Raw genomic sequence first — 26,746 nt, 5'->3', positions numbered from 1 at the left:
GACCGTGTGTTTTTCTTCTTTATTTCATCAATGTGGTGAATTATAATTGATTTTTTAGTCAAGACTATTGACATGTAATTTACAAACAGTAAAATTGATCCTTGTGTACAATTCTGAGTTTGCATGCTATTATGGTAGACTCTTCGTGCGTATTATCAATTGCATTGTCATAATGGTGACATGAAGAAGGCATCTTTATAACCTGACTTTAAGTAGGAAAACTGAGACCCAGAGAGATAGCTTGTCATTTATCCAGGATCTTATATCTAGTTAATTAAAAGTGGAGATTCAGAACCATGTCTTCTGACTCCAGAACAGATGTTTGTCACCACATTTTGTTGACAATAGCCATCTACTAGTAAAACCTCTTTCAGGGCATGACTCCAGTTTCCACTCCCACACTGAGGCCGGTTTTTTGCAAAAGCACTAAAACAAGATCCTGCCGGTGACTATAATGGAAAGGGAAACAGAGTTCTTGGGGGTCCATGAGAAGGGCACCTGGGCTTGAGGAATCACGAAGGGCTTTCCAGAAGCAATGAGACCTGAGACTTGAAGAATAAGTAGAGGTTAACAAGTGAAAGATGTTGGGAAGGAGGAAACAACCTGGAAGAGGAGGCTGTCTGCCAGGAGATGAGAGAAAGAGAGGGCGGATGAGACTTCGGGGTAAGCAGCAACCACAGCATCTTGGGATTTACTCTGTGAATCTTTGGGAGGCTTTTATGCAGGAAAACATATGCTCAGATATGAGCTTTGGTAAGATGATTCTTGCTGCAGCGTGAGGAATTTTACAGAGTGAAGCAAAGCAGCAGGAAGAAAGAGCTGTTTCCACTGCTGTAGTAATCCAGGAGGCAGTTTCTGTGACCCGAGCCGGAACAATAGCTGGGAAATAAATGGATAATGGCTCCAGAAATATTCAGGAGGAAACACCAGTAGCATTTGTTGAGTGGTTAGGAGGGAGTTGAGAGGTGAAGACAGGAACCTGGAATGAAATATAGTTGCTCTGGTTGAAGTAGCCGTGGGAGGCCTCCCTCACTGCCTCTTCTGCGCTGCGGTGCCTCGGGGTCCCTCCAAGAGCCGTGGTTTGAAAAACAGCAACCTAAATCAGTGGCTTGGTGAGGGGGCTTCATCCTCTTTAAACTTCCATTGGCTGCGGACACCGAGGACCTTTCTTTCCCCTAGGTTCTAAGGTGCCACTCTCCTCTGGGGTCTCTACACTCCTCAGACTCTTCTGCTGGTCCTCCTCTCCTTCCCACCTTAAACGTTGGGCCCCCAGTCTTACATCCTCAGCCTCTCCTCTTTTCATTCTTTATGTTTCCCAGGAGAGGGCTCCTCCCTGGGTTTTAGTTGTCCCTTTAAGCTCAAAGTGCTCCTGAGCTCCAGCCTGCTTAATCAACCCCTGATAGACTTGATGGCGCCTATGAGACAATTGCGGGTGGGTCTCTTAAGACAGAAGTTGGCATATTCACTCCTCTTCCCTGACCTCTTTGCTGGAATTGAACGCCTGTTCATCCTTTACTTTTAAAGCTCCATTAATCGTTTAATATTATGTTTTCTTGCCCAAAGCCCTTTCTTCCCTAACTTTGCACCAACAGCAGTGAATGGCACATAATGGGCCCAATAAATTTTAGTTGAATGGCTGTATTCTGTGGCTTCAATGTGTAACCCAGTGCCTGACACCTTGGGGGCCCCCAGGAAATGTTAATGCTGATAATAACTTCACCCACTGAAGGCCTGTCGTGTGCCTCACTGTACTTGGTGTCCCTTGGCTTAAAGATGGAGGGAAGAAAATGGAGCCGCTGCAGAGCATGTTTAAGACTCTGCTCTAGAACCTGGAAATAGAGGGAGGGAACGGAGTCATTGAGCACCTGCTGGATGCTAGGTGTCTATCCTCATCACTTCATTGGAATCTCATAGTAAAGCCTTGATGTAGCTGGGACCTCTGTGTTCTACCCGGGAAAGTTGAGGCTCAGATAGGTACATAACTGGCCTGAGATGATACAGCCAGTATTCTAGGCTAGATTTGACCTCACTGTTATACTGTGCCTATCTGCTGAATGAGAGTCTATGAATGAGCAGTTAACTATGAGGTCTACCGGAAAGTTCTATCTGTTTTTGGAATAAAACAAAATACAAATTTTTCTTACCGTCAGTAAACTTTATTAAATAATATAATTGCCTTTGTTATTAATAATTTCTTGCCAGCGTGAGGGCAATTTGTATATCCCATTTTTGAAAACTGTTTTATCTTTTGATGCAAAAAATTGAACCAGTGCTTATTTGATACCTTCTTCATTTTTGAATATTTTGCCCTTCAAAAAATTTTGTAAGACAAAAACAAGTGATACTCGGAGGGTGCTAAGTCCAGGGAATATGGTGGATGCGACAGACATGCTTCTGTAGCATTTCTTCCTTGTTGAAATTCTTAAAAATTCCAGTGGCGTAAATGAACTTTATCAGTAGCCATGGATACACTATGGCTTCACACATAAGACTAACGTGAATCAATTTTGTTTTAGTTAATTTGCTACGTCAGTATGTATACATTAAGTGATAAAAATGGAGAGACACACATGCGCCAAATAAACATGTGCTTACGTGTTGAAACTTGTTGTGATAGAAACGGACAGAACTTTCCGGTAGACCTGATATTTATTTGCCACTCTCCTTAGCTAAACTGTGAGCAGGAAATATGCTTTATACGTCAGGGCCTGGCATAGAGTATACACTGAAGAAATAGTGATGGAAGGAACTGCAAGAAAAGGTGAGTAGAATGCTGAACTAGGAATCAAGTCTGCCTTCCCCTCCTATTCCCTTATCAGTCATTCATTAAATATGTTGCCTCCCTTCTTTCTTTCTCAAGCCTGCTGTTAGAGGGAGAACACCTCTTGCATCCAGCCCCTGATAGATAGGAGGTAATTAGATAAAGCTCTTTGAATACTCAGCACAGAAGTATGTGAACTCAGGGCCTCCTGTCCAGTGTGCTGTGCTAAGCACAGGGCCCCACGCCCCATGGGCAGCGACAGCAGCTACTGAGCAGCCAGGATGGACGGATACCGTGTCTGCTGGCTGGTATGAAGCCACACCAGTTCCCCGGCCACACTGGGAGAAGCTCAAGATACCAGGTCCAGGGGCCCCACACCCCATGGGCAGCAACAGCAGCTACTGAGCAACCAGGATGGATGGGTACTGTGTCTGCTGGCTGGTATGAAGCCACACCAGTTCCCCGGCCACACTGGGAGAAGCTCAAGATACCAGGTCCAGGGGCGAGACGGCTTTCTCCTCCTGTCTTGGGGCTTGGGCTCTCCTTCAGTGGAGAACACGTGGACCTCCAGGAAGGACTGCTGGTTCTCCGTCCCAGAACCTCCTGGTGATCCTTTGCCTCAGGAGGGTTCTTACTGCTGCTGCCTTTCTCCTTGTCATTTCTTGGCCACACCAATAGCTTTGGGCCTGATCACCTCTCTAGAGGCCTCAGCTTTCGGGTCCCGTCGAGGCTGAGGGAAAGAGACAGGTCTGAGGGTGGGTACAGGTGCCTACACTTTGGCACAGCCTCTGACTGTAGTGCCAGCTTCTGGTGTCTTTCCTCCCCTAGAAGTTGCTTGTCCCTTTCCAGGGGCTGTGGTACTGTTCTCTGTGTACCTGCCATCAGTCCTAACAGGGGGGTGCTGAGCCCCTGGTGTCAATTGGGATTCTTTGGTTGGAAACCATAGAAACCAGCTCCATCTAACTTGAATAAAAGTGTGTGTTGAAAGGCTACTGGTGAACCCCACAGTTGTGGACAGCTAGAGAATAAGGCCTGTAGAGGGGCCACGCCGGAAAGCAGGGACTCCTGTGTAGCAGTCCCGTCTGTTGGATGGGACAGGACACTGGCGCCTCTGCTCAGGATCCTTCGGACTGGAGTTACACGGGATCTTTGGCAAGAAGAGGCAGCACTCTCTTTGGAAGGGGAATGGAGGTTGGCACTCAGAACCATGCAATCATCTGTCGGTCCTCTAGCACAGGCACTGCTGCCTGTCCATAGAGGCCCCGTCGGACCTTCCTCAGCGATCACCCCTGTGTCTCCTCGGACTGCCCCCACCAGCCTGTGCATCACTCACTCAGACCCTCTCAGAAACCCAGACAGTGACCACTGTGTTTTCCTTTATTTCTTCATCAATCTAGCTAGGAATTTATAAATTTTGCTTATTTTTTCTTAAAAATCAACTTTTGATATTTCTGTTTGCTAATTCATTGATTTCACTTTATTTCTTTTACTTGGTTTAACTTAGCTGGGGTTCTTTTTTTGGTTTATTTTTTAGCTTCTTAAAGTGGAACTATAGGTCACAGGTTTGGTATACCTTTTTTTCTTTTTTTGTGCAATTTTAAAAATCTATTTTTTAAAATTTTCATTAATTTTTAATTTATTGTGTTTACATGGATTCAAGTGTCCCAACTGAATGTAACTCCCTCCCCCCCCCACGCCTATATCCCTTTTTATACCACCTTGCCCCCTTCCTTCTAACTCCCTCCCCTTTTCCCTCTAGGATTTGCTGTCCTGTTATCTATGTCTCTGTGATATATATATATATTCCACATATATGTGAGATCATATTATATATTTTTTTTCTCTGCCCGGCTTATTTCACTTAGCATAATAATCTCCAGGTCCATCCAGATGTCACAAAAGGTAAGGTTTCCTTCTTTTTCTTGGCTGTGCAGTATTTCATAGTGTATATGTACCACAGCTTTTTAATCCACTCGTCCACTGACTGACACTGGGGCTGTTTACAGATCTTGGCTATTGTAAACAATACTGCCATAAACATGGGGGTGCATTTCTCCTTTTGAATCAGTGATTTGATGTTCTTACGATATATTCCTAAAACTGGGATAGCTTGGTCAAAAGGCAGTTCCATTTTTCATATTTTGAGGAATCCCCACAGTTCTTTACCTTCTCTGATCTCCACAGTGGCTGCACAAGTCTGCATTCCCACCGGCAGTGCAGGAGAGTTCCCTTTTCTCCACACCCTCGCTAACACTTGTGTGTTGTTTTGTTAATGATCGCCATTCTGACAGGTATGAAGTAGTAACTCATTGTGGTTTTAATTTGCATTTCTCTGATGATTAGTGATGTTGAACATTTTTTAATATGCCTATTGGCCATTTGTATGTCCTCTTTGGAGAAACGTCGATTCAGTTCTTTTGCCCATTTTTTAATTGGATTGTTTACCTTCCTGGTGTTGAGTTTTACAAGTTCTTTATAAATTTTGGTTATTAACCCCTTATCAGACGTATTGGTGAATATGTTCTCCCATTGTGTGGGTTGTCTTTTTATTTTGTTCATAGTGTCTTTTGCTGTGCAAAAGCATTTTAGGTTGATATAGTCCCATTTGTTCATCCAGTCCTTTATTTCACTTGCCTGTGGAGATAAAAACAGTAAAAATATTGCTACGAGAGATATTGGAGAATGTACTGCCTAGGTTTTCTTCCAAGATGTTTATGGTTCCATGACTTACATTTAAGTCTTTTATCCATTTTGAGTTTATTTTTGTGAATGGTGTAAGTTGGTGGTCTAATTTCACTTTTTTACATGTACCTGTCCTATTTCCCCAACACCATTTTTTTTCTTTTCTTTTTTTTTTTTTTTTGAAATAGCCATGTTACTGTATATTTATTGGTACACTTTTTTTTTTTTCATTTTTCTGAAGCTGGAAACCGGGAGGCAGTCAGACAGACTCCCGCATGCGCCCGACTGGGATCCACCTGCATGCCCACAAGGGGACGATGCTCTGCCCATCCGGGGCGTCGCTCTGTTGCATCCAGAGCCATTCTAGCGCCTGAGAAAGAGGCCACAGAGCCATCCCCAGCGCCCGGGCCAACTTTGCTCCAATGGAGCCCCGGCTGCAGGAGGGGAAGAGAGAGACAGAGAGGAAGGAGAGGGGGAGGGGTGGAGAAGCAGATGGGTGCTTCTCCTGTGTGTCCTGGCCGGGAATCGAACCCGGGACTCCTGCACACCAGGCCAATGCTCTACCGCTGAGCCAACCAGCCAGGGCCCCCAACACCATTTATTAAAGAGACTGTCTTTACTCCATTGTATGCCCATATCTCCTTTGTGAAATATCAATTGGCAATAAAGGTGTGGGTTTATTTCTGGGTTTTCTGTTCTGTTCCATTGATCTGTATGCCTGTTCTTATGCCAGTACCAAGCAGTTTTGAGTACAATGGCCTTGTAGTATAACTTGATATCAGGAAGTATGATACCTCCCACTTTATTCTCCATTTTCAAGATTGCTGACGCTATTTATGTTCTTTTTTGGTTACATATAAATTATTGGAATATTTGTTCTATATCTTGAAAGTATGCCATTGGTATTTTAATAGGAATTGCTTTGAATTTATAGATTGCTTTGGGTAATATAGACATTTTAATGATGTTTATTCTTTCTATCCATGAACATGGTATATGCTTCCACTTATTTGTATCTTTACTGATTTGTTTTATAATTTTCCGTGTACAAGTCCTTTACCTCCTTGGTTAAATTTACTCCTAGGTACTTTATTTTTTTGATGCAATAGTGAAGGGGATTGTTTCCTTAATTTCTTTTTCAGGCAGTTTATTCTTGGTGTATAAAAATGCCACTGATTTCTGAATATTACTTTTATATCCAGCCACCTTGTTGAATTCATTTATCAGGTCTAGTAATTTTTTGACTGAGACTTTATGGTTTTTTATGTACAGTATCATGTCATCAGCAAATAATGATAGTTTTACTTTTTCTTTTCCAATTTCGATACCTTTTATTTCTTCTTCTTGTCTGATTGCTGTGGCTAGGACTTCCGGCATTATGTTGAATAAGAGTGGTGAAAGGGGGCACCCCTGCCTTTGTCCTGATCTTAAAGGGATTGCTTTTAATTTTTGCCCATTGACTATGATGTTGGCTGTGGGTTTGTCATAGATGGCTTTATCATGTTGAGGTATGAGCCCTGTATTCCCACTTGCTGAGAGTTTTGATCATAAATGGGTACTGGATTTTATCAAATGCTTTTTCTGCATCTATTGATATTATCATGTGATTTTACCCCTTCCTTTTGTTTATGTGATGAATTACATTTATTGATTTGCAAATATTGTACCATCCTTGCCTCCCCAGAATAAATCTAACTTGATCATGGTGTGTGAATTTTTTCATGTATTGCTGGATCCAGTTTGCTAATATTTTGTTGGAAATTGTAGCATCTATGTTCATCAGGGATATTGGCCTATAGTTTTCTTTCTTTGTAGTGTCTTTACCTGATTTTGGAATGAGGATAATGCATGCCTCATAAAAGAAACTTGGAAGTCTTCCCCTTTTCTTGAATTTTTTAAAATAGCTTGAGAAGGATAGGTGTTAGTTCCTCTCTGAATTTTTGGTAAAATTTGCCTGTGAAGCCATCTGGGCCAGGGCTTTTGTTTGTTGGTAGTTTTTTGATAACTGTTTCAATTTCATTTGTTGTAATCAGTCTGTCTAGATTTTCTGATTCTTCCAGATTGAGTTTTGGAAGATTATATGTTTCTATAAGTTTATCCATTTCACTTAGGTTTTTCAATTTGTTGGCATACAGATCTTATAGTATTGTCTTACAATATTTTGTATTTCTGTGGATTCAGTTGTTACTTCTCCACTTTCATTTCTACTTTTATTTATTTGAGTCCTCTCTCTTTTTCTCTTGATAAGTCTGGTTAAAGGTTCATCAATCTTGTTTACCCTTTAAAAAAACCAGCTCTTGGTTTCATTGATCTTTTGTATTGTTTTTTTAGCCTCTATGTCATTTATTTTGATTCTGATCTTTATTATTTCCTTTCTTCTACTTCCTCTGGGCTTTATTTTGTTTTATTTCTAGTTCTTTTAGATGCAATGTAAGGTTATTTACTGAGCTTTTTCTAGCTTCTTAAGGTATGCCTGTAATGCTATGAACTTCCCTCTCAGGACTGCTTTTGCTGTGTCCTATAAATTTTAAGTTGTTGTATGTTCATTTTCATTTGTTTCAGAGAAATTTATTTCTTCCTTATCTCATTGTTAACCTATTCATTATTTAATAACATGCTATTTATCCTTGAAGCGTTTGAATGTTTTTTAGTTTTTCTATAGTAGTTGATTTCTAGTTTCATGCCATTGTGATCAGAGTAGATACTTGATACAATTTCAATCTTCTTAAATTTATTGAGACTCGTTTTGTATCCTAACATGTGGTCTATCCTAGAGAATGTACCATGAGCACTTGAAAAGAATGTATATTCTGCAGCTTTGGGGTTAAAGGTTCTAAAGGTATCTATTAAATCCGGTTGATCTAGTGTGTCATTTAAGGCCGCTGTTTCTTTATTAATTTTCTGTCTGGAGGATCTATCCATTGATGTTAGTAGAGTATTAAAATCCCCTAATATTATAGTATTGCTGTTGATCTCACCCTTTATGTCCATCAAAATCTGCTTTATATATTTAAGTGCTCCTATATTAAGCACTTAGATATTTACAATGGTTATATACTCCTGTTGGATAGCTTTCTTTATCATTATGTAATGACCTTCTTTATCTCTTACTATAACCTTTGTTTCAAAGTCTATTTTGTCAGATATAAGTATTGCTATGTCAGATATAAGTATTGCTATGTCAGCTTTTCTTTCATTTCATTTGCATGAAATACTTTTTTCCATACTTTCACTTTTGGCCTATGTGTATCTTTTCTGAGGTGAATCTCTTGTAGACAACATATGTACGAGTCCTGTTTTTTTTATTATTATTAATTTTAATGGGATGACATTGATAAATCAGGGTACGTATGTTCAGAGAAATTATCTCAAGGTTATTTTGACATTTGATTATGTTGCATACCCATCACCCAAAGTCAAATCGTCTTCCGTCACCTTCCATCTGGTTTTCTTTGTGCCCCTTCCCTCCCTTCCCCTCTCCCTCCCTTAACCACCACCTTCTTGACCATGTCTCTGAGTCTCATTTTTATTCCCATCTATGTATGGAATCATAAAGTTCTTAATTTTTTCTGATTTACTTATTTCACTCAGTATAATGTTATCAAGGTCCATCCATGTTATTGTAAATGATCCGATGTCATCATTTCTTATGGCTGAGTAGTATTCCATAGTATATATGTACCAAAGCTTTTTAATCCACTCATCCACTGATGGATACTTGGGCTGTTTCCAGATCTTGGCTATGGTGTTCTTGGGGTATATTCCTAAAAGTGGGATAGCTGGGTCAAAAGGCAGTTCGATTTTTAATTTTTTGAGGAATCTCCATACTGTTTTCCACAGTGGCTGCACCAGTCTGCATTCCCACTCACTTTTTTTGATAGAGAAACATTCTTCTTGTCCTGCAGTCGCTGTTCACAAAGAAAGCTTATCATAGCCACTTTTTAGGTTTCTGGCCTCATCATTTCCTGTGTATTTTTCACATGGTATTACTCTCATCACCCTCCCCTTTGCAATCCACTTTTAACACTGAATGAGACTGACTTAGGGAAGAGACAGTTTTGAGTATTAACGTCCCTCATTAAAACTCTTCAGTGCCTCTCCATCAACTGGACCCTTTTATCATAGCACTTGGGATCTTTGGGGCTCCGATCGCATCTGCCTCTTCCAGCCCTATTCCCAGGTTCTCCCCTTCCTCCCTATGGGCTGCTGCTGAGCAGCACCACTGCTGGTCACGGGCACCTCTGCCCATGCAGGAGCTGGCTCCTGTGCTGCATGCTCTGTTCCTCGCCTGCTTCTCTTCCACCTAGACTCTCAGTCTTGAGCCAGGAGAACGTTGTTCCGTCGTGAACCTTTATGACCTTTCTAAAGCAGGGTCAGGTGATCTCTCCCCTGCAGATTCCTCTGTGATAATACTTTAAGTGCTATGTTGCAGTTTGCTATTTTTTGGTCTCCCCCACCTGAGTGGTGGACTGCAACCTTGTCTGATTGATCTTAGTGCCCCTAGCAGCTCATGTAGAGCAGGGCCCAGCAGGACCCATCTCCATCACCAGAGACCCCTCCGGGGCCACAGGGGCCTGCCCTGGGCTGGTGTGCTGATGTCCACTGAGCAGAGAAGCTGATTCGTGTTCAGTAGGTGGACTTCAGACTCATGCCCAATCTCCATGAGGAAGGTGAGACTCTTACCTGTCCTCAGGAAGTGAAAAGTAGGCCATCTTTACTCCCTTACCCCTACCATAGAAAGAAGAAGGTGTTTGGTTTAATGTTTGGATGGGAACATGCTGTTGACCTTGGGTGAGCACGTGGCATGCTTGCTGTGGGCTAGGAAGGACTCACTCTGTGGGTGTTGGCGCTGTCACTGCTTTGGGCCCTTCCCACAGACATGAGCAGGAAGTATGGTAAATGCTTTGAAAAGGTATATAAGAATATGCAGCCAACAGGTGCTGAAGAAAGAAAGAACTTATGGTTTTTGAGTAGTGGGACAGACAGGCACACAATGACCCAGTTCCCATGGAGGTTTAAGCAGGGGTTTAATAGGAAGTACTTAGTCCCCTCCTGTGTGCACATACACATGCATGCCTCCACACACATGTGCACAGATGTGCACACACCTGCACGCATGCCTTCTAACTCTAAGCAGAGTCAAAATTCTGTGCTCACTTCTAGGACTTGCTAGTTAAGGAGCCACATGAGGGAAGTCAGTTTCCTTCTGGGTGTGGGGTGCACACTCCACATATTAGAGCTGATCACCGGCCTTCTCCCTTGGCCCAGGTACAGAAACCTTCTAGCTCTTTCTAGAAATGTGATACCTCTTTTAAAGATTGAAGATTCGCCACTATAAAAGACATACATAAACATGTTGGAGAATAAATATATAATCTCTGCAAAGGATTCTTGAAGATTACAGCATTGCTATTGGTTTCCTAAGTTATAAGTAAGTACAGATTCACTTTAACATACATTTTTTAAGTGTCTACTTATCAGGTACCATGCCAGATGAACACAGGTGACTTGGGGCTTCTCTCAAGAAGCTCCTATATTTGCAGGGGGATCAATAACTATAGATCAATTAGTATAACAATAATTAGAATAATTTTAAGATATACTTAAGTGAAATGGGAGTACAGATGGGAGAAATTGTTCTGTTTGGTTGGAGAGAGAAGGAAAATATATGTCAGTCAGGATTTTGACTGCAGCCATGGAAACCAGCTCTGGGTGTCATGAGCAAAGAGGAGGTTCACAGGAAGGGTCCTGGGGGCATGCTGGTGGACAGGAGGCTGGAGGGCCAGGTTTAGGGAGTGGCCTGGAAACAAGGGCGCCTCAGGCAGGCCTAGGTTCGGGAGCCCAGCAGTCAGGGTCTCGCTGTGCTGTCGCTGTGGTCTCTGCAGGCCTCCATTCTGCACCATGTACTCAGCATTGAGGTTTAGGTTTAGGTTTAGGGATGGTGACTGTCGGAACTCCAGCCAGGTGTCCGCTGCTGACAAGTCCAGGGCAGAGCCAATGCACGTATCTGCCCCCACCTAGAAGTAGTACAGCTCCTCCCGTTGTTCTCCAAGGTGGCAAGGTGGAACTTTTAGAGGAAGGGCTGACTGGGACCTAGACGGTCAAAGAACAACAGAACATGTGTGTGGGTGGGCCCTTGAAGAATCTGCCAGGCTGGCAGGCAGGGTCTAGAAAAAGAGGCCTTTCTGGCAAGGAACAGTAGGAGCCGAAAGCAAATGCCATGGAAACGGGTGTGTGAGGGAGAGCTGCAGTGTGGAATCGGCAGTACTCTCTAGCTGGTGAGAGTAGGGTTAGGAAAAGTATTATTTAGTTTTGGCCCTGGCCAGTTGGCTCAGTAGTAGAGCGTCGGCCCAGCATGTGGATGTCCCAGGTTTGATTCCCAGTCAGGGCACACAGGAGAAGCACCCATCTGCTTCTCCACCTCTCCCCTCCCTCTTTTCTGCACCTGCAGCCATGGCTCTATTGGAGTGAGTTGGCCTTGAGCACTGAGGATGGGTCCATGGCCTCTGCCTCAGGTGCTAAAGAAAAGCAATGGAGCAACGCCCCATGTGGGCAGAGCATTGCCCCCCTAGTGGGCTTGCCAGGTGGATCCCAGTGAGGGCACATGTGGGGATCTGTCTCTGCTTCCCCTCCTCTCACTGAATAAAAAAAAAAGGGAAGAAAAAAAAAAGTATTATTTAGTTTCTCATGTTTGTTAACCAGAGATAACACAAGCAGGGATTGCTGATGGCCCCACAGAGTCGAAGCAGACCTCTGAGTGGCTCCCAGGACCTTGAAGGTCATCAAGATGACTGCTGCCATCTTCTGCAGCTCAGCTTCTGGGCATTGCCATGCAGGCTGGCCGAGAGCAGCTGATCTGTGTTCTTAATGTCCTCATTTTAGCCCAGGTCATAGGTGCCTGCAGGCAGCTCCTACCTCAGCAGGAGTGCTATACAGAGCCCCTTGTCTCTCTGGTAGGCATGAATCTTGGCCAGCCTGCCTGCAGAAAACAACTATAGGCTCAGGATAGGACCTGAGCCCCAGGCCGCCTGCTCCCAAGTAGTTGGGACTCCTTCACCTCATGGCGTTCTGTAACTTTCGAACCCATTAGCACACCTGACCTTCAAGTTTGAGGCTCACACGAGGTCAGGGAGGGAGTGCTCTGGAAGCAGGTCTGTTTGCGAGAGCCCCGTGCTCACCACGGCAGTGTCTGCTGAGCTCCTGTGTTCCCTCTGACCTGGACCGAGAGTGCAGGTCGACCCTTGTCCTCCGCTAGGAGCCAGATTCAATCACACAGCATGTTAAGCAGCATCTCTGGGCTCGGTGTGGTGTTTGCAGCCGCAGTGAGAAGCAGCAGGCAGCTGAGCGGAATCCCGGCTCCTTTGTTTCCGGCCTGTATATTCTGATACGTGGGGAAGCTCACTTTGCCCCACTCCTGTGTATTTCAAGTGGCACGTTGTTATCTTCCCCGAAAGGTGGCCCCTGCCTCACTCACAGGCAGTGATTGTATTCTCCGTCATTACTTTTTAAAAGGTGTTCAGCTAGAAAATTGCATTCTGGTTCCTCCGTGAAGCTGTCTTCCAGCTGCCTTTGTGCAGCGCGCGGCTGTCACGACCAGCTGACACTTGGTGTGCCGCGCTGGCGAGCGCCGGTGCAGGGAGATAAGTCAGCGGGCCATCCTCTCGGGCCGCAGCCTTCCAGTGCAGCTTTTATGAACTGGACTTAGAAAGTGAATAAATCCGATCTCACTCTCCTGCTTACAGCTCCCCAGGGGCTTCTCGCCGCTCGAGGAAGACGTGCGCATGCCTGGGCGCTCCCTGTCAGGCCTGCTCGTCTGCTGTGTTGTTTGTTCTGTTCTCTGTGCTTGGAAACATGTCACGTTCGCTTCCAGGTAAGGCCCCCTGCATCCCTGTGGGCCTTCCTTCCTGACTTTGGGCTGGCAGCTCAGGTGTCACCTCTTCAGAGGGCCCTTGTGTGGTCATCTTGTCCTCACCCCCCACTCCGGGCTGGCACTCTGCTCTCATAGCCCCTCATCACCGCTCAACATCTTTTTATTATTATTTTTTTATTTTTATTTTTTTGTAATTTTCTGAAGCTGGAAACGGGGAGAGACAGTCAGACAGACCCCCGCATGCGCCCGACCGGGATCCACCCGGCACGCCCACCAGGGGCGACGCTCTGCCCACCAGGGGGCGATGCTCTGCTCCTCCGGGGCGTAGCTCTGCCGTGACCAGAGCCACTCTAGCACCTGGGGCAGAGGCCACAGAGCCATCCCCAGCGCCCGGGCCATCTTTGCTCCAATGGAGCCTTGGCTGCGGGAGGGGAAGAGAGAGACAGAGAGGAAGGAAGGGGTGGGGGGTGGAGAAGCAAATGGGCGCTTCTCCTATGTGTCCTGGCCGGGAATCGAACCTGGGTCCCCCGCACGCCAGGCGGACGCTCTACCGCTGAGCCAACCGGCCAGGGCTCAACATCTTTTTAGTTTGTGTCAATCTGCCCATCCCCACATTCATCTCAGTATCCCTTCCAGTTACGTGGGCATCTAGACATTCCTGTGACGGACGGACGGGCTGACTGCGTGAGTACAGGGACAGGCAAAGGCCAGAGCAGAGATGTGCAGAGATGCTGAGAGGGGACAGGACATCTGCTAGGAGGACCCGCTGAGACCACGCCCCATTCTCACTGCGGACAGCTGTGGCCAGGAGTGGCCACTGGAGGCAAATTCCTCTCCATAGGGAGCAGCTTTCATTCACATTTGGTTAATTCCCACCATGCTAGTTTTTCATATAGAAGCCAAAATGTGTTTTGTATAAAATTATGGTTTTGTAAATGCTGTGATTGACTCAATTGAAAACCAAACCAAACCCAAACCACCTCGCAGACCAAACAAAATAATATCCTGTAGTTCATAGGCTTTCCTTTCCTAACTAATTCTTTTACCCATTCAGCAAATATTTAGTGACCCCTCTCCCTGAGTTCAGAGCTTCAGATATGGAGCTGAAAGGTCTCCGTTCTCAGGGGGTCATGATCCCTGGGAGGAGCAGATAAGCAGTCCAGGGCAGTGCTGAATGACAGCACTATGACAGAGTGGGGTGCCTGGCCAGCCTACTTTTCCAGAGGAGATGAGCCTGTCACTTGGGGCTTTTACATGGTAGAGGTCCCATGTGGTTCATTGTTCTGTGCTGACCTGAGCTTCCTCCTGCCCACCTGAATGGTAAGTTGAATTTCCAACCCTCCTCATTTTTGTGCCCTAGAATTTGATTAGAAACTGCAGAGGTGATACTCTGGCTTCTTAAGATGGTCTTGCTTGGAGAATTATACCAGGTAGGGCTTATTAACTCTGTGAGCTGAGGTCCATTACTTCTAAATTTCAGCTCTACCGTGTACTGATTGTGAGGCTCTGGTGACTTAATTACTCTGTGCCTCATTTTTCTTTTCTTTTGAGTGGGTTTAATAATAGTTCTCTACCCCACCATGCTGTTGTGTAAATTAAAGGAGCACTTAGGTGATTATTTATTAACTGTTAATAAATGGTTGCCGCTGCTTTTATTGACTTGTTTCTGACTGTTTCATGAGCCTGTGCCGATCATTGTTTCTGTTATAACCACGATTATACTTTTCACCTACTACCTAGGTGTTGCTGAGAGGAAGGAAGGTGCCGAGAGTGTGGTACTTATTAGATCAAATGTGTGGGTTAACCAGCCTTGAGCATTTCACACGGTCTCCTTTCTTGTGGTCTTATTCCTTTCTTACACGGGAACAGCAGGCTTCAGTTGCCTCAGAGGCCATATGTCCTGCAGTCCCTTGCACCCAGAGCCTCCATTCCCTGGTCCTGTGGACCTTGGCGCTGTGTCCACATTATGGATAGGAGTCTCAGCACTGCAGCCTGTGGGTGACGACTGGGAAGGAAGCGTCGTGCACAGACACAGCCTGAAGGAGGAGACCATTTTCATGCAGCTCTCCTGGTAATAGAAGGAAATGGGACTGCAGAGAGAGCTAGAGTATTTCAGCAGATGGTCTTGTACTAGAATGTTTTTTCAAAGTTTTCTATGATATATCAGTGACTGTTAGAAAATGTGCATCGGCCCTGGCCGGTTGGCTCAGCGGTAGAGCGTCGGCCTAGCGTGCGGAGGACCCGGGTTCGATTCCCGGCCAGGGCACACAGGAGAAGCGCCCATTTGCTTCTCCACCCCTCCGCCGCGCTTTCCTCTCTGTCTCTCTCTTCCCCTCCCGCAGCCAAGGCTCACATTGGAGCAAAGATGGCCTGGGCACTGGGGATGGCTCTGTGGCCTCTGCCTCAGGCGCTAGAGTGGCTCTGGTTGCAACATGGCGACGCCCAGGATGGGCAGAGCATCGCCTCCTGGTGGGCAGAGCGTTGCCCCATGGTGGGCGTGCCGGGTGGATCCCGGTCGGGCGCATGCAGGAGTCTGTCTGACTGTCTCTCCCTGTTTCCAGCTTCAGAAAAAAAAAAAAAAAAAAAAGAAAATGTGCATCAAGGAATGAGGAACAAAAAGTGGCTTTGAGCAGTCCCTCTCCATGGCACATTGTCACATTGTCCTCTCTTTCCTGGCACAAGAGCTGGTTTTAGGAAGTTAGGAAGGTAATCGTAGAGAAGTGGCCCCTCCTGATTTCTGCCTGGACTCCAAGGAGCTGGGACTTGGTCCTGTGGTCAACACTGCTCGTATAGCTCTGAGCCCCTCCCCCTCACTCTCCTGGGCGCTGGCCTGCACAGGACCCATTTGATAGTCACTGAAGGGCAGCACACCTTGTTGCAGCCCCATGAGGAAACCTGGGTCCAGAGAGACAAAGCATCCGTGTCTTGTGGCAAATGATTGTTAGAGCCAGAATCTGCACCGCGTTGTCAGACATCATAGTATACTGTCAGCTTAAAGATGATCATCTCCCTCCCCCCCAGATTAACTTCCTAGTAATGTCATTCCTTTTATCCTTTGAGCAAATGTTTCCTGTGCGGCCCTGGGGCTAAGGCAGCAAACACAACCATGCCCCTGGGACTTACAGTCTAGGAGGGGTACAGGCTGGTAAACAGACTAGCAAACACACAGTTTGTCATCTTGGAATGCTTCTCTGTACACACACGTTTATATACCATCTGGCAGCGCTCAGCAGTTTATGTAAGCATACCCGTGTGCTGAGTACCGTGTCAGCTGTGGGACTATGTGTAGCTGTGTCTAGATGACATGTATATATGAGTACAGGGTGCGCTGTGTCATTTTTCTTCACAATCTAGTTGGACATAGTTCCTCGTTCAGGCCAGCAGCCTGTGTTTCCCTGACCCCTTCCTTGCATTTAACCAGGCAGTCTACTCCTGTGGGGCCCCCTGCCCGCCCCGCCACCCTCTGTTCAGATCCTCACTGACTTCTCTCACTGGATTATTGCATAGGCCTTCTAACTGGTCCTCTAACACCAAGTCTCTTTTTTCCTTAGTATTTTGATACCTTTATTTCAGAATAGTTGGTTTCCTTTGTACTCCTATGTATTTTTAAATCTTTGTTGATGTATAATTCATATATCATAAAATCACCTATTTAAAGGATACAATTCAGCCCTGGCCGGTTGGCTCAGTGGTAGAGCGTCAGCCTGGCGTGCGGGAGTCCCGGGTTCGATTCCCGGCCAGGGCACACAGGAGAAGCGCCCATCTGCTTCTCCACTCTTCCCCCTCTCCTTCCTCTCTGTCTCTCTCTTCCCCTCCCGCAGCCAGGGCTCCACTGGAGCAAAGTTTGCCCAGGTGCTGAGGATGGCTCTGTGGCCTCTGCCTCAGGCACTAGAATGGCTCTGATTGTGGCAGAGCGACGCCCCAAGATGGGCAGAGCATCGCCCCTTGGTGGGCATGCCGGGTGGATCCTGGTCGGGCGCATGCGGGAGTCTGTCTGACTGCTTCCCCGTTTCCAGCTTCAGAAAAAAAAAAAATAAAATAAAATAAATTAATTAAAGTATACAATTCAGTGGTTTTTAGTATATTTACTGTGTTGTGCAACTATCACTACAGTCTAAGCTTATAACATTCCCATCACCCCTAAAAGAAACCCAGTACCCCTTAGTAGTCAGTCCACATTCTCTACTATCTCTAGCCCGTGGGAACCACTAACCTGCTCCTTAATCCCTATGGATGTACCTATTAATATATGGCACATCCATATAATATATGGCCTTTTGTGTCTGACTTCTTTCATTTTAGTATAATATTTTCAAGATCCATCCATACTGTAGCATGTATCAGTACTTCTGTCATTTTTATGCCTGATATATACCATTGTGTGGATATATATCACATTTTTTTAATCCAAATAGAAATTTAGGGAGTGGGTATAGGGGGAGAAGGGGAATGGTTGACTGCTAATAGACACAGAGTTTCTTTTCGCGGTGATGAAAGTGTTCTGGAATTAAATAGTGGTGATGGTTATACAACTTAGTGAGTATACTAAAAACCACTGATTTACAGATTTTAAAAAAGTGTGTTTTATGGTATGTGAGTGAATTGTATATCAATAGAACAGTCCAATAACATTTAAAGAAAGAAGTTTTCTGTAATAGTTACTGCAGATAGACATATTAAGGAGGGGACATATAGGTGTGACGAGGGGAAATCACTGGTGTGTGCCCACCTGAGAGGGAAGCCGACATGTAGCACCTCAGCATCTCCGTGTCAGTTCAAGGGCAAAGGTGATCTCAGATCGTCTCAAAGTTGTATTTGTCTTTGGAATTTGCTTTCTTACATTAAAAACCTGCTATCTGTTATGGTTGTGGATAGGTATATTTTATTTTCTGATTGAGTGTTGAATAGTAACACTTATTATTATCATGATAATCATTCTTGGCTGCCATTTAAAAAAAATTACAGTGTACCAGATACTGTGTTTAATGCCTTATGTGCATAATCTTATTTAACTTCACCACAGCCTTATGAGATATAGGTGGTGTTAATCTCGCCGTTGTATAGACTAGGAAACTGGCACCTAGGGAAGTTCTGACTGGACCAGAGTCACTAGGGAAGTGGCAAATCTTGTATTTAAATCTAGCTTTTTTCTAACTCTAAAGCCTACCTTCTTAACTCACTATTCTATCATCTTTTAAAATTAGAACACGTTATTATTAACTTGAAGGGTTGTGTGGAACATAATTTATACCCATCATGGATCTTACAGGGTCTTTGAGATGTTATTATAACCGTCATTTATCTATAGGCATGACCTAGTGTCTTGTTACTCAAATGGCTTACCTGGGAACTTGTTAGAAATGTGTAAATCTTGGGCCCTTCCCAGGTCTATAATTCAGAATCTTTATTTTATCAAAATCTCAGGTGATTTCCAATGTGCTTCGAACATTTGAGAAGCACTGTTATAATACATAATTTTGGAGGCATCCAGTTTGATGAATTCACTCAATCAGTGAATTTACATGATCAAAACACAATTCAGGATGGGCTGATGTGATCCCAGAATGTTGTGAGGTTGGTGAGCTGGAGTCAGGAAACCTGTGCTCATAGCCCAACATCTGTGTGACCTAGGGCCAGCCACCTAGTCTGAACTTACCTTATTCATACATGCAATAAGGAATCTTTTTATTTTTCTTAATTTTTTTTTCTTTTGTGTGTGTGTGACAGAGACAGAGAGACAGAGGAACAGATAGGGACAGACAGACAGGAAGGGAGAGAGATGATTCATTTCAGCTCCTTAGTCTCCTTAATTGTTCATTGATTGCTTTGTCATATGTGCTTTGACGGATGGGGGGCTGCAGCGGGGCAAGTGACCCCTTGCTTAAGCCAGTGACCTTGGGCTTAAGCCAGCGACCTTGGGCTTCAAGCCAGCAACCTTTGGGCTCAAGCCAGTGGCCATGGGGTCATGTCTATGGTCCTGCACTCAAGCCGGATGAGACCGTGCCCAAGCCATAGACCTCGGGGTCTCGAACCCGGGTCCTCTGCATCTCAGTCTGATGCTCTGTCTACTGCACCACTGCCTGGTCAGGCTATTTTTCTTAATCCTTAAAAATAAAGCATTTAAGGCCATTAACTTACCTCTCAGCTGTGTCACATATCTTTTCAAAATATTGATTTTATTTTATTTTTTACCTGTTTGTTTCTTTGTATTTAAAATGCATTATCAACAGCAGAGTTAGGGTTTTGCTTTATCATTGATGGGGCAGAATAATTGCTCCCCCCAAAATGTCTACCAGAACCTGTGAATTTGTTCTTTTATATGTAAAAGGGACTTTGCTGATGCGACTAAGTAAGGCTATGTGATGGAGATATTATCCTGTATTGTCCAGGGAGGTCCAGTGTTACTTCAAGGACAAGTGTTACAAGGTCCAGTATCCTTACCAGGGAAAGGGAGACTAGAATATCAGGGAAAGAGAGGTGACGACAGCGGCAGAGGCTTAGGTGTTGTGGGGCCATGAGCCCAAAAAGCAGGCAGCCTCTAGAGCAGGGGTCCCCAAACTTTTTACACAGGGGGCCAGTTCACTGTCCCTCAGACCGTTGGAGGACCAGACTATAAAAAAAACTATGAACAAATCCCTATGCACACTGCACATATCTTATTTTAAAGTAAAAAAACAAAATGAGAACAAATACAATATTTAAAATAAAGAACAAGTAAATTTAAATCAACAAACTGACCAGTATTTCAATGGGAACTATGCTTCTCTCACCGACCACCAATGAAAGAGGTGCCCCTTCCGGAAGTGCGGTGGGGGCCGGATAAATGGCCTCAGGGGGCCGCATGCAGCCCGCGGGCCGTAGTTTGGGGACCCCTGCTCTAGAGCAGGGGGAGTCAACCTTCTTATCCCTACCGCCCCCTTTTGTATCTGTTAATAGTAAAATTTTCTAACCACCCACTGATTCCACAGTAATGGTGATTTATAAAGTAGGGAAGTAACTTTACTTTGTAAAATTTATAAAGCAGAGTTACAGCAAGTTAAAGCATGTAATAATAATTACTTACCAAGTACTTTATGTCTGATTTTTGCTAAGTTTGGCAGAATAAATCTTTATAAAACAACTTACTGTAGTTAAATTTATCTTTTTATTTGTACTTTGGTTGCTCCGCTACCGCCCACCATGAAAGCTGGAATGCCCACTAGTGGGCGGTAGGGACCAGGTTGACTACCACAGCTCTAGATCCTCCTGAAGGGCATAGCCCTGCCAACACTGAGCTTAGGATCTGTTTGAGGCTCCCGAGCTCTACACCCGGAAGAGAATAAAGATGTATTGTTTTAAGTCACTTAAGTTTTTTTGGTAATTTCTTACAAAATAGGAAACTAATAGGGGGGATAGGGGTTATATCTGTTTATGTTTAATGTCATTATTGATATGATTGGATTTAAATATACCATTTTGACATTTAATTTCTGTTTGTTTCATCTGTTCTTTGTTCCTCTGTTGCTACTTTCTTAAAGGTTTTTTTTTTGGGGGGGGGTGAAGAGGAATCAATGTATTTTAGGATTCCATTTTATCTCCTCTATTGACTTTATATTTGTGACCCTTTTTTGTCACTTTTTCAGTGGTTGCTGTAGAAATTACTTTTTTAAAAAAAACTTATGAAAATCTTTGTTCAAAAACTATTCTATTATTTCAGGAATTATTTAAGAGCTTTACAAAAACATCTTGAGATTTTTCTGAGCATCTTAGATATGTTATTGTATTTAATTATTTTGGAAAATTATGTTCTTTATCTTCATTCTTTTGCCCTATTTTTCTCTTCTACTAGGACTCCAATTAAATGTATGCTACTTCATTTGATATTATATTGATATATATCTTGGGCACCCTGTTTCGTTTTATTTTTCATGATCTTTGTGTTTTAATTTCAGTGATTTCTAATGACTTATTTTCAAGTACATTGATTCCTTGATCTGTATAATAAATCCATGATTTCATGACATACTGTGCTATATTATTTCTAGCATTTCTTTTTTGTCCTATTTTTATAGTTTTGGGTGTTGTCAGTGAAAATGGTGGTGGAATAAGGACCTCTGAAAAGCATCTCTTTCTTAGAAACCATGAATCTATCTTTTCAGTGCTCTGAAAATAAACCAAAGGCTTACAGCAATCTCAGAATATTTGTTCAAAAGAAATGAGTGAATCTCAGTATGAACAGTGAGCTTTGTGGCATTTTAAATTGTCTTATTCCCACCTTCTTCTTCCCAACTAAACAGTAACCTGTGAAACAAACAGCTGCAATTATGGTCAAAACCAGCATCCTGGCCACCATTGGAAAGGGGAGGAAAGGACTGGAGTCACTCAAAGCCCCATTGCTAGAAAGCTGTCAGTGTTTTTTTATCTGTTGGTTCTCTGGAAAAAAAACCCTACCTACAAGGCTGTCTTCATTTGTTGTTACTCAGACATCGCCCAGTGCAAGCAACCTTTTCCCAAGAGGCATTTGTCAGAACAATCAGAGGCGATTGTTGAACATCACAGCTGCCTGAGGAGGTGGGTGACAGTGTAGGCAAACAATAGGATAACCCAAAAACTTAAAAAGAAAAGCTAGACAATGAGATGCCCATAAGAGGCTTTGAAAAGCTCTGCGATATTCCTGGGAATTTAGAAGGCCATACGTTATGTAGGGCTATGCACAAGGAGATCTCAAAGAGAGTAACACCTAGATGTGTCAAAATCAAACTCTCACAGTCCAGAGTCAAAGAGAGGATCTTGAAAGTAGCAAGAGAAAAAACAATTCATTATGTCAAAGGGACTCTCAATAAGATTAACAGCTGATTTCTCACCGTAAGTAATGGAGGCCATGCAGTGTCCATATCCCCGTGGAAACTCCATCTCTTCACACATGTCTGTTGTATTTTACTAGATTATTTAACATAGTAATCATAGTTATTTTAAAGTCCCTCTATGTTGATTCTAATGTCTGGACCATTGCTACGTCTGGTTCTATTGAGTATTTTTTCTTTAGGGTATAGGCCATTACTTTATTATTTTATGTGTATGTGTATGTGTGTTTTAAAATATTTTTGTTTGAATGCTCAATCTTCTGTGTAAACAAAACAAAACAGTAGAGACTGCAACTTATATTTATGACCAGCGAAGGATTTTCTTTTGTTTTGTAAGGTTATTAGTATGGGGGATTGGGTCTCTTGTAAGTGGAATATAGTTGGATCTTCTTTCTTTTATCCAGTGAGATCATCTTAAGGGTGAGATGAATTGATTCACGTTTTATATTAGTTACCTATTGTTAAATAACAAATTACAAAATGCAGTGGTTTAAAATGGTTAGTGTTGATTACTTGATGGTTGCTGTGGGTCTGGGATGTGGGCCTGGCATAGCTGGGGCCTCTGCCCCATGTCCCTCACAGGCTGCGCTCAGTGTGCTGTGCTCAGCGAGCTGCACTCCTGGTCTCCGCTGGGGACTCAGCTCTGAGGGAGAGCTGCTTCCACCTGCCCTCACGTGGCAGGGTTTAGTTACCGGGCAGGCATTTCCATCAGTGTGAGCAGCGAGGGAGAGACAGTGAGCAAGACAAAAATCACTGTCTTTGGAGATCAGAAAGAGACATCACTTTTGCCATGTTCTGCACATCAGAAGTTAGTCACAAGGTGCAGCCCACACTCAAGGGGAGCATCACACCAAGGCCTGAGTATCAGGAAACAGTTCACTGGGGTCCATCTTAGAAGCGGTCTGCCACATATTTATTGTAATAACTGAATATGCTCATTTCTATCATTTTAATTGGTGTTTTCTGTTTACATCCTCTTCTCCTCCTCCCTTCATTTTCCTCCAACCTCCCCATCTTTCCTTTTATGTACACCCCACCTCATCTTCACTCTAACCCTCCCACCCCCACCGTCCCCTTCCCTGACTTGCCTTCTGCTCTAAGATCTGCCCCCCTTCCCCTTCCTCTCCTCTCCCTCCCTTCTTTCCCTCCTCCATCTCCTCTTCCTCTGCCAGCCTGCCACACTAGTCTTTTGAAATAGCGAGTCAAGACTGACAGACTCTTCTTTCTTACTTGTTATCTTTGTCTTCCATTGCAACGTTCTGGCTGAAATCTCTATGCTACATTTCAATTTGGTAATTGCTTTCTTACTGCCCTCAGCTTAGGGATTCTCCTATCCATTGTATTTTTCATTTTGAAGAAATATAAATTTATAACATTTACCTGTTCTTGGGTTGTACTGTTCTAGGCTCATAAATTTTTCTTCTTAAATCAGAAGTTATCCCTTCCATATGTGTGTGTATGTGTTTTTTTTGTTGTTTTTTTTTTACAGAGAGAGAGTCAGAGAGAGGAATAGACAGACAGGAATGGAGAGAGATGAGAAGCATCAATCATCAGTTTTTCATTGCGACACCTTAGTTGTTCGTTGATTGCTTTCTCATATGTGCCTTGACCACGGGCCTTCAGCAGACCGAGTAACCCCTTGCTCGAGCCAGCGACCTTGGGTCCAAGCTGGTGAGCTTTTTCTCAAACCAGATGAGCCCACGCTCAAGCTGGCGACCTCGGGGTCTTGAACCTGGGTCCTTCCACATCCCAGTCCGATGCTCCATCCACTGCGCCACTGCCCAGTCAGGCCCTTCCATATATATATATATATATATATTTTTTTTAATAAATAAATTTTTATTTTAATGGGGTGACATCAATAAATCAGGTTACATATATTCAAAGAAAACATTTCCAGGTTATCTTGTCATTTAGTTCTGTTTCATACCCATCACCCAAAGAGAGATCATCGTCCGTCACCCTCTATCCAGTCCATATATTTTTTTGAACACTTTAAATATATATTTCAGCCCTGGCCGGTTGGCTCAGTGGTAGAGCGTCGGCCTGGCATGCAGGAGTACCGGGTTCGATTCCCGGCCAGGGCACACAGGAGAAGCACCCATCTGCTTCTCCACCCCTCCCCCTCTCCTTCCTCTCTGTCTCTCTCTTCCCCTCCCACAGCCGAGGCATCCAGCCGGGCAAAGTTGGCCCGGGCACTGGGGATGGCTCTGTGGCCTCTGCCTCAGGCGCTAGAATGGCTCTGGTTGCAACAGAGCGATGCCCCAGGTGGGCAGAGCATCGCCCCCTGGTAGGCATGCCAGGTGGATCCCGGTCGGGCGCATGTGGGAGTCTGTCTGACTGCCTCCCTGTTTCCAACTTCAGAAAAATACCAAAAAAAAAATTAATTAATTAATTAATTAAAATATATATATATTTCAAAGATTTTATCAATTGGAAATTGGAACACTGGCTAAATATTTAATGATAAATTAATGTTAATTTTTTGGGGGGGTACCAAATTACTTTATTTGAAGGAATGGTACAAATGAAAGGACATAAGTGGATGATTTGGTACAAGTTTTAGAAAAGGTAAAGGTAACTCCAACATGCACATACACTGCTTTGGTGACCAGGGAAGTCACGCTGTGGATATGGGAAGCCAGCCTAAGGCTTAGCTGTCTCCATCTCCCAGGGTGTGCTTGTCAAAGAGATACTCTGCCATGCCTGTTTCGGGGGCCCCCAACCTGCGCAAGTTGGTTATGTGGTCACCCAGTTCTTTGATGGGTTTCACCTGCTCATCCAGGTAGTGAGTCTCAATGAAGTCACACAAATGAGGGTCATTTTTATCAGTGGCCAGTCTGTGCAATTCCAGTAGTGACTGATTCACACTTTTTTCCAAGTGCAATGCACACTGCATTGCATTCAGCCCATTTGCCCAGTCGTCGGAGTCTGGTTTCTTGATGTCCTGAAGGAAGATGCGGCCACCACACTGGTTCTGCAGCTTCATCAGTTTTTCAGCATGTTCCCTCTCCTCATGAGATTAGTGAAGAAAATATTTGGCAAAGTTCTTCAGAGCCACATCATCGCGGTCAAAGTAGTAAGACATGGACAGGTAGGTATAGGAAGCGTAGAGCTCCAGGTTGATCTGGCGGTTGATGGCGGCTTCAGAGTCCTGGTGGTAGTTCTGGCGCACCTGCGAAACGGTGGGGGTCGTCATAGTGGGTGGCTGGACGGCGCTGGAGCTGTGGCGGTGGCCTTGGGACGGTCTGAGGACGATGTGAGGCGGTGGCGGAGGAATGAATCCGGGCGGCCGGCTGGGATGGGGGGGGAAGTCGAGCGCCGGGTTCCGTTCAAGCACTGTTGAAGCAGGAAACCCCAGCGACTCTGGCGAAGACTGTCTAATGTTAATTTTTAAAAAATTTTTAATTAAATTTATTGGGCTGACATTGGTTCTTAAAATTATACAGGTTTCAGGTGTACAGTTCTATAATACATCATCTGTATATTGTATTATGTGCTCACCACCCCAAGTGAAATTCTCCTTCTACCACGATTTATTGCCCTATACCTTTTCTACCAGCATTAATTTATATGTATTTTTTATGTGTATTGGTGCTGTGGCTCTGTTTAGGAAAATAAAAGCCCTTATCTTTTAGACAAATATATTGAAGTATGTACAGATGAAAGAACGTGCTATAAGAAGTTTAAGAGTTGGGGATTGTGGAGAGTAGAGGTGAAACAAGGTTTTGTTTAGTTTACAGTTTTTGAAGCTTAGTGATGGCTATCTGGGATTTATTATACTATTCTCTTGTATTTATTCATTCATTTATTGTTTAAAGGTTTTATTTCTTGATTTTAGAGTGAGAGAGAGAGAGAGAGAGAGAAAGAAGGAGCAAGATTATAGTTAGTTCACTTTAGTTGCTCATTGATTGCTTCTTCTGTGTGCGGTGACTGGGCAAGCCGGGGATTCAAACCAGTGACCTCAGTGTTCCAGGTCGATGCTCTGGTCGCTGTGTCACCACAGGTCAGGTTATTTCGTCTTGTATTTAAATTTTTGCATAATAAAAAGTTTTTTTAAATCCTGTTTATAATGACCCATAAAATAAATTTAATCTGGGGTGAACTCCTATTCTAGTTGCTGGTTTTATTGGTAGTCTTCCTAAGCATTACATTTCTATACGTATTTGGGATTGGATTGCAGGCTTGTTTTGAGTAGAAAGTTTTTGCTATTTGTCTTGTTTTGCTTTGCTTTGTTTTCTTTTTCTTTTCTCCCTGGGGGGCATTTTTGGGGGGTTGCCTACACCTATCCCCAAATGCAGGGCCAGGATTGATTGTGGCCTTCCGAAGCCTGTCTCTGTGGTGGTCTGGAGGGTGCTGGGGCTCTGGGACCTGACACAGGAGTGCTTGGTTTATCTGACAGGGCTCTAGCCTGGGCCTGCGGGCGGGACCTCGGTGCGAGCGAACTGAAAATTACCCGCTCTGTGGAGGTCATGAGGGGTTTTTACATCAGCTTCTTGTTCCAGGGGGGCCCTAGGCTCTGTGTGGCAAATCTAGTTCTAGTCCAAGATGCCAGGGACTCGGTAGGTTTCTGCCTGAATTGGCCCACCC

The 26,746-nt window shown here is 44.1% G+C and overlaps 1 protein-coding gene and 1 pseudogene across 2 annotated transcripts in view; one reads left to right on the top strand and one right to left on the bottom strand.

Annotated features, from left to right (window-relative positions):
• CHCHD6 (coiled-coil-helix-coiled-coil-helix domain containing 6) overlaps positions 1 to 26,746 on the top strand; it is a 347,090-nt gene that overhangs the window by 153,007 nt on the left and 167,337 nt on the right. The window lies entirely within an intron of this gene.
• On the bottom strand, positions 24,648 to 25,531 carry LOC136315149 (ferritin heavy chain pseudogene; annotated as a pseudogene).

Source organism: Saccopteryx bilineata, chromosome 11 (genome assembly GCF_036850765.1).
Source record: "Saccopteryx bilineata isolate mSacBil1 chromosome 11, mSacBil1_pri_phased_curated, whole genome shotgun sequence".
NCBI classification, from domain to species: Eukaryota; Metazoa; Chordata; class Mammalia; order Chiroptera; family Emballonuridae; genus Saccopteryx; species Saccopteryx bilineata.
Note: the sequence above shows the minus strand (reverse complement) of the source record. Positions and strands in the feature narration are given on the sequence as shown.